This window comes from Aquarana catesbeiana, linkage group LG08 (assembly GCF_042186555.1).
Source record: "Aquarana catesbeiana isolate 2022-GZ linkage group LG08, ASM4218655v1, whole genome shotgun sequence".
NCBI lineage: Eukaryota > Metazoa > Chordata > Amphibia > Anura > Ranidae > Aquarana > Aquarana catesbeiana.
In genome coordinates this window covers 235,265,129-235,272,013 of record NC_133331.1, presented here as the reverse complement: position 1 = coordinate 235,272,013, position 6,885 = coordinate 235,265,129, and positions in this window count along the sequence as shown.

Below are 6,885 nucleotides of genomic sequence, written 5' to 3'. Positions count from 1 at the left end.
GGACAGTGATTAACCTCAACATGTGCAACAACAGCACTGTTCAGCTTTTTTTAGCCGCAATAGCGATTGTCTACCATTCTCATTGGTTTATAGCCAACATTAATATTAGCAGCAAACTTTTCTTTTCTTACTCTCTGGGGCACGTTAAAGCACCTTGAAGCTACGTGGGTGGACAAAAAGCTTTATAGTACTATATAATGTTGTCAATGCTGTTTTAATATTCAATGCTGAACTCTGTTCTTTCAAATAACATTTCTTCCTCTATAAGACACATGAAAACCATTAAGCGAATGCACAGCTTTCTAGACTCTACGTGCTTATTAATATACAGTAAACAGTTCCATTTTCAAAGAGCACAGTCTAGGAGACTATTTGTATGTTTGGATTAGACTCCTTTGCAGTTTTCAACAGCTGTCCACCTATAGCAACAGTAATCAGCAGGTGGCAAATAGCCTATACTATCACAGGCCAGAGCAGTCTTCAGAAGGTGACAATAGACAGTGATTAACCTTAACATTTGAAACCACAGCACTATTCAGCATTTATCAGCAGCAATAACAAATGTCCACCGTTCTCATAGGTTCACAGCCGGCATTAATAATTCTTCTTTGAGACCCATGGGAGCTCTTTAAATGAGTAAATAGTTTTTCATAACTCTTTTTTTTTTTTTTTTTAAATTGTGATTTTTACTGAAGAAAACATAAAGAAAAATTATCCATACAGACAAAAGCATATGTAAAAACGTTCAAGTTTGTATACAACTTATAACATATTTCGAGAAAAGAAAAAGAAGTTGTTTCAAAAACAGTCATGACGCTACCAATACTGCAAGCAATTAGACTTAAGCTATATATTTAATGAATGTATAAGTACTGTAGATGGATAGGGTCAAGTAAGAAATAAAAGTAAAAAAAGAAACCGAGACAATAATGATATAATAAAAAGGCATTAGGCCAATGAATGGGCAATCAATGGATGAGCATTTCAGAGGAGTGGTACGTCAGAGAATGTTATGGAACTAGCACCAGGGTTAAGATTCGAATGATCCCATAGGTCCCATGTTTTGGAGAATTGGAGGGAATCGTGTATTATTGCAGTAAGGCGTTCCATTCTACATATCTGCTCCAATGTTTGTAATACCTGTGGAAGAGTAGGTTGGAAAGGGGACAGCCATCTCAAGGGTATAGCCCTTTTTGCAGCAAGCAAAATAAAGGTGACTAATTTTTGGGCATGTTTGGAGAGTCCAGGGATCGGTAGACCTAACAGAAAGTGGGTAGTTTTTCAAAACTCTTAGTGCTTATTAATGTGTAAGAAACTGTTCAATTTCAGAGAGAGCACAGGCAGGAAAGTTATTTATATAGTAGGGTTTAAATTCCTACCGCATTCCCACGGATCTTTGTCCTCAGAGACAGTGCCTGGCCCCTTACCATCCCCCACTGTTTTTGTGGGGGTCCATGTGTGAGTCCCCAGTCCACGCTGCTTCTGTGCTAAAAGAGGTTCCAGCTTCAGCCACATCAGTCCACAGCTCAATGAATCCAATATTTCCACCAAAGCAACCAGCGGGAGGGGGGGATCAAGCAAGTCACAGCAAGTATGTGCAACAGGTGCATATTGTAAGGGTTAATTCTGCTTAGACCTGGACAATCAGTAGAATTCTTTCAGAGCTCCGGAAGCATTCAATGCACAAGACAAGATAATCATTGAATGAATGCTTTGCTTTAATGGTAAGACTTGCATCTTTATACAAATTATGAACAAAGAATATTGCACAACTTACAGAAAAGGAGAGAGGGAGGGAGGACAGAGTTTATCACATGACACATAATCCTTATACAAACCTTTTAGCCTCTCAGACATAGTCTTAAACTAGTGTTTTAGCTGACAGTTGATATTATCAAAAAACATAATTTAACTAAGTAATACTGATGTTCTGACTTTGTCTGAAGACATCATTTCAAAACCAGTTTTTACCAGACCTTATCTATACTGTGGTCATTGTGAAAAACAATGTCAGCTATGTTCAAGTTTCAGTCATGTTAACTCTTTCTCCTCCTTCACATACCGAATGGGGCAGGTCCTGGGATCTCCTCGGCCATCCAGGCAGCACTCCAGTCTGCAGCGAAAAAGATATGGTGGCGATTGTTAGCCCTAGGGCCAGTCTAGATGTCAGAGCGCTGGGATGCCAGGGAGAAAAGCCATCAGTGGTCGCGCTTCCTCCAGCACTTTGGCTCTCTCACAGCCTGCTCCCATTTAGCAGGAAGCTATGGGCGGGGACGGGGTTCCGTCATCAGCGTGAGCCACTACATGTCAGGGCTCCTCCCCCTCCTCCCCCGACAATCAACCAGTCTGGATCTATTATATTTTAATATTTTGAAACTGCATATGTAACAGGTAGATTGCAATTAGACACACTGGGCAAAATGATTAAAATATTAGGAATTCTCTCAGGTCCTCTTCACTCACACTTCCAGGATCACTTTCCCCATTGCCATCTGTCTGTATTTCTCAGCATGGAGGATACCATTGATCCTAACCAACTCTTCAACACTGTTTTCAGAAATGTAGCTCCAAACATTCAAGGAACCTTCACCATGCTTCACTGTTGCCTGCAGAAACTCATTATTGTACTACTTTCCAGCCCTACAACAAACAAACTGCCTCCATCTACAGCCAAATATTTTAAATGTTGACTCGTCAGTCCAGAGCACTTTTTCGGCACCCCAGTTCCTATGTTTTCATGCATAGTTGAGTCACTTAGCCTTGTTTCTATGTCAGAGCTAGGGATGAGCTTCGAGTTCGAGTCAAACTCATGTTCGACTCGAACATCGGCTGTTCGCCAGTTCGCTGAACAGCGAACAATTTGGGGTGTTCGCGGCAAATTCGAAAGCCGCGGAACACCCTTTAAAAGTCTATGAGAGAAATCAAAAGTGCTCATTTTAAAGGCTAATTTGCATGGTATTGTCCTAAAAAGGGTTTGGGGACCCGGGTCCTGCCCCAGGGCACATGTATCAATGCAAAAAAAAGTTTTAAAAACGTCCGTTTTTTCAGGAGCAGTGATTTTAATAATGCTTAAAGTCAAACAATAAAACTGTAATATTCCTTTAAATTTTGTACCTGGGGGGTGTCTATAGTATGCCTGTAAAGGGGCGCATGTTTCACGTGTTTAGAACAGTCTGACAGCAAAATGACATTTCAAAGGAAAAAAAGTAATTCAAAACTACTTGCGGCTATTAATGAATTGCCGGTCTGACAATACACATAAAAGTTCATTGATAAAAACTGCATGTGAGTTCCCCACAGGGGAACCCCAAACCAAAATTAAAAAAGCCCTTCAGGTCTGGGGAGCCCCATGCCAAAATTAAAAAAAAAAATGACGTAGGGGTCCCCCCAAAAATCCATACCAGACCCTTATCCGAGCACGCAACCTGGCAGGCCGCAGGAAGAGAGGGGGGACAAGAGAGCGCCCCCCCTGAACCGTACCAGGCCACATGCCCTCAACATTGGGAGGGTGCTTTGGGGTAGCCCACCAAAGCACCTTGTCCCCATGTTGATGAAGACAAGGGCCTCATCCCCACAACCCTTGGACGGTGGTTGTGGGGGTCTGCGGGCGAGGGGCTTATCGGAATCTGGAAGCCCCCTTTAACAAGGGGACCCCCAGATCCCAGCCCCCCCCCCTGTGTGAAATGGTAAGGGGTACAAAAGTACCCCTACCATTTAAAAAAAAAGTGTCAAAAATGTTAAAAATGACAAGAGACAGTTTTTGACAATTCCTTTATTTAAAGTCTTCTTTTTTCCATCTTCTATCTTCTTTCTTCTATCTTCCTTCGGTTTCTTCCTCCATCTTTTTCTTCCTCCGATCCTCTGCTTCTTTCTCCGGTGTTCTCGTCTGGCATCTCCCTTCACTTCATCTTCTTCTCTTCATCTTCTTATCTTCATCTTCTTCTCTTCATCTTCTTTTCGGGCAGCTCTGCATCCATGATTGGATGGGAGGCTCCCGCTGTGTGACGCTTCTCTCTTCATCTTTTTCTCTTCATCTTCTTATCTTCATCTTCTTCTCTTCACCTTCTTGTCTTCATCTTCTTTTCGGGCCGCTCTGCTTTCATGACGGCATGGAGGGAGGCTCCCGCTGTGTGACGCTTCTCCTCTTCTGACAGTTCTTAAATAACGGGGGACAGAGCCCCCCGGTGACCCCGCCCCCCTTTGACGCACAGGGACTTGACGGGGACTTGACGGGGACTTCCCTGTAGAATTCCCTGTGATGAATTTTGGTTCAGGGTTCCCCTGTGGGGAAATCCCATGCAGTTTTTATCAATGAACTTTTATGTCTAATGTTGTAAAGCGCTGCGTAAACTGTCGGCGCTATATAACTCCTGTATGATAATAATAATAATGTGTATTGTCGGACCGGCAATTCATTAATAGCCGCGAGTAGTTTTAAATGACTTTTTTTCCTTTGAGATGTCATTTTGCTGTCAGACTGTTCTAAACACGGGAAACATGCGCCCCTTTACAGGCATACTATAGACACCCCCCAGGTACAAAATTTAAAGGAATATTACAGTTTTATTGTTTGACTTTAAGCATTATTAAAATCACTGCTCCTGAAAAAACGGACGTTTTTAAAACTTTTTTTTGCATTGATACATGTGCCCTGGGGCAGGACCCGGGTCCCCAAACCCTTTTTAAGACAATACCATGCAAATTAGCCTTTAAAATGAGCACTTTTGATTTCAAACGTTCGAGTCCCATAGACTTCAATGGGGTTCTAATGTTCATGCAAAGTTTTGGTCTGTTCGTAAGTTCTGGTGCGAGTCGGGGGGTGTTCGGCTCATCCCTAGTCAGAGGTATGTTTTTTTGGCTGCAATTCTTCCTTGAAGGCCACTTCTGGCCAGACTTCTCTGGACTGTAGATGGGTGTACCTGGGTTCCACTGGTTTCCGCCAGGTCTGTGCTGATGGCACTGCTGGATATCTTTCTATGTCGAATTGCATGTGTCGTCTTTCATCTGCTGCATTAAGTTTCCTTAGCTGACCTATGGTCTTCAGCATTGCCCGTTTCTTTTTGCTTCTTCAAAAGAGCTTTAACAGCACATCTTGAAACCCCAGTCTGCTTTGAAATTTTTGCCTGGGAGAGACCTTTCTGATGCAGTATCACTACCTTGTGTCTTGTTGCTGTGCTCAGACTTGTCGTGCTGTATGACCTGTGGCATGAAATTGTCTTCCACAACCTCACCTTAGTAGCAGAGTTTGGCTGTTCCTTACCCACTTTTAAGCCTCCTACACAGCTGTTTCTGTTTCAAATAATGGCTGTGCTTCAACCTACATATGAGGCTATGTAGAATACAGCTTCTCTCTTTCTCAACAGTGTATCAGTTGTGCAGATGTGCTAAGAAATTAGGCTCCTCCAACATTTCTGTAGCACTGAAGGCAGGGTATGGTTTGATAGCAGTTTGTTCTGCCAAAAAAGTCAAAAGAAAAAAAATCCTCTAGCGTAATTACCTCTACGTTGCACAAACTATGTACAAAGTCCACCATCCATTCAGCAATATAAAACTGATGCAGCAAATATATGCTCGCATGCTTTTCCGGTCACATTTCTTCACACAAAATGGCCACAGAAACTACAAACAGTCCCATTATTCCTATTTAAGTAGTCCATTTAGGGTCTAAGCAAATGAAACACTCTTTTTACATCCCTGGGATGTTTCTTCAGGTTACTAAAATAGCATGAATCTGTGCGTTAACTGAAGACTGAGCCTCTGCAAAGTGGGGACTCTAGTGCAGATTCTCTGTTAGTGCCTCCACCCAACTGGTCCTTTTGTAGTGCAAATAGGATGCCCAATTGTGTTGACCATGTCCCCAGGCATCATACTTATGTTTCTGTACCTCTTGCGGTAATAACATTCCAGCCCTCGAATCTCTTTTTAAGGGTTTATTTCTAACACAAAGGGGGTAGGGATGGGGTGGGATACTCAGCACATCTTCTTGAAGCTAGCAGTCTCTGCATGAAGCCCATACTTCACCTGCACATAACAGGCAAAATTGGCATCCATTACAACAGAGGTTCCTGTGTTTTCTCTGTACTACATAATGACTGCAGCTGTAGACCAGTGGAAGTTAAAGTGTTACTCCATTGTCCCTAGAACTGCATCTTTAAACTATTGGATCAACTTGGGTAGGCAGTAGGCCAGTGGAAGTTCATGTGGTGCTCCAGTGTCCCCAGTGCTATCGTTGGCACATGGTAGGCCCAGAGGGCCAAAGCTCTTCTTGGTCCTAGACAGGAGCCCAGCACCTCAAACCAATGTAATAACCTATATGAAAAGAATGCATAGGAGTTTTGTTAAAGCTAGACCCAATCCACCAGTGATTGGAAAACCAATAAACAGCAAAGCCAAGCACAATGAATCCATGACTCATCCATATGGACCTCTCAGCAGAGTCTTGCAGATGACACGTCATAGGAGTACAGTTTTAAGAAGGCCTTTGGGTTCACATCCCTACAAGGATACCACACCATGTGTAGCAGAGATTGCATTCCCTTTGCCAGGGTTGTGACATGCAATGACAAACTCTTAGGTGGATAGGAATAGAGTTAAAAACTAATGAAATAATTTAAGACCTAACACAAGCTACAGAAGTTAACAGGACAAAGAACAGGCAATGCAGGAGGTGTGATAGCAACCCTCGGTTCCTATCATAGCTGTCACAAAGGAAAAACAGAATATTTTTTTATCAATTAAGCTATTTTTCAGCTTGGTGTATCAAAGCTAGGAACATTACAGCTTTTAGCTTTAAAGAAGAACTTTTTTGTAAGCTAATTTCACCTAGCAGTGCTGTAATGTTAAATTAGATGCAAATTTTGGTGTAATTTCGACAGAGTTCAAATT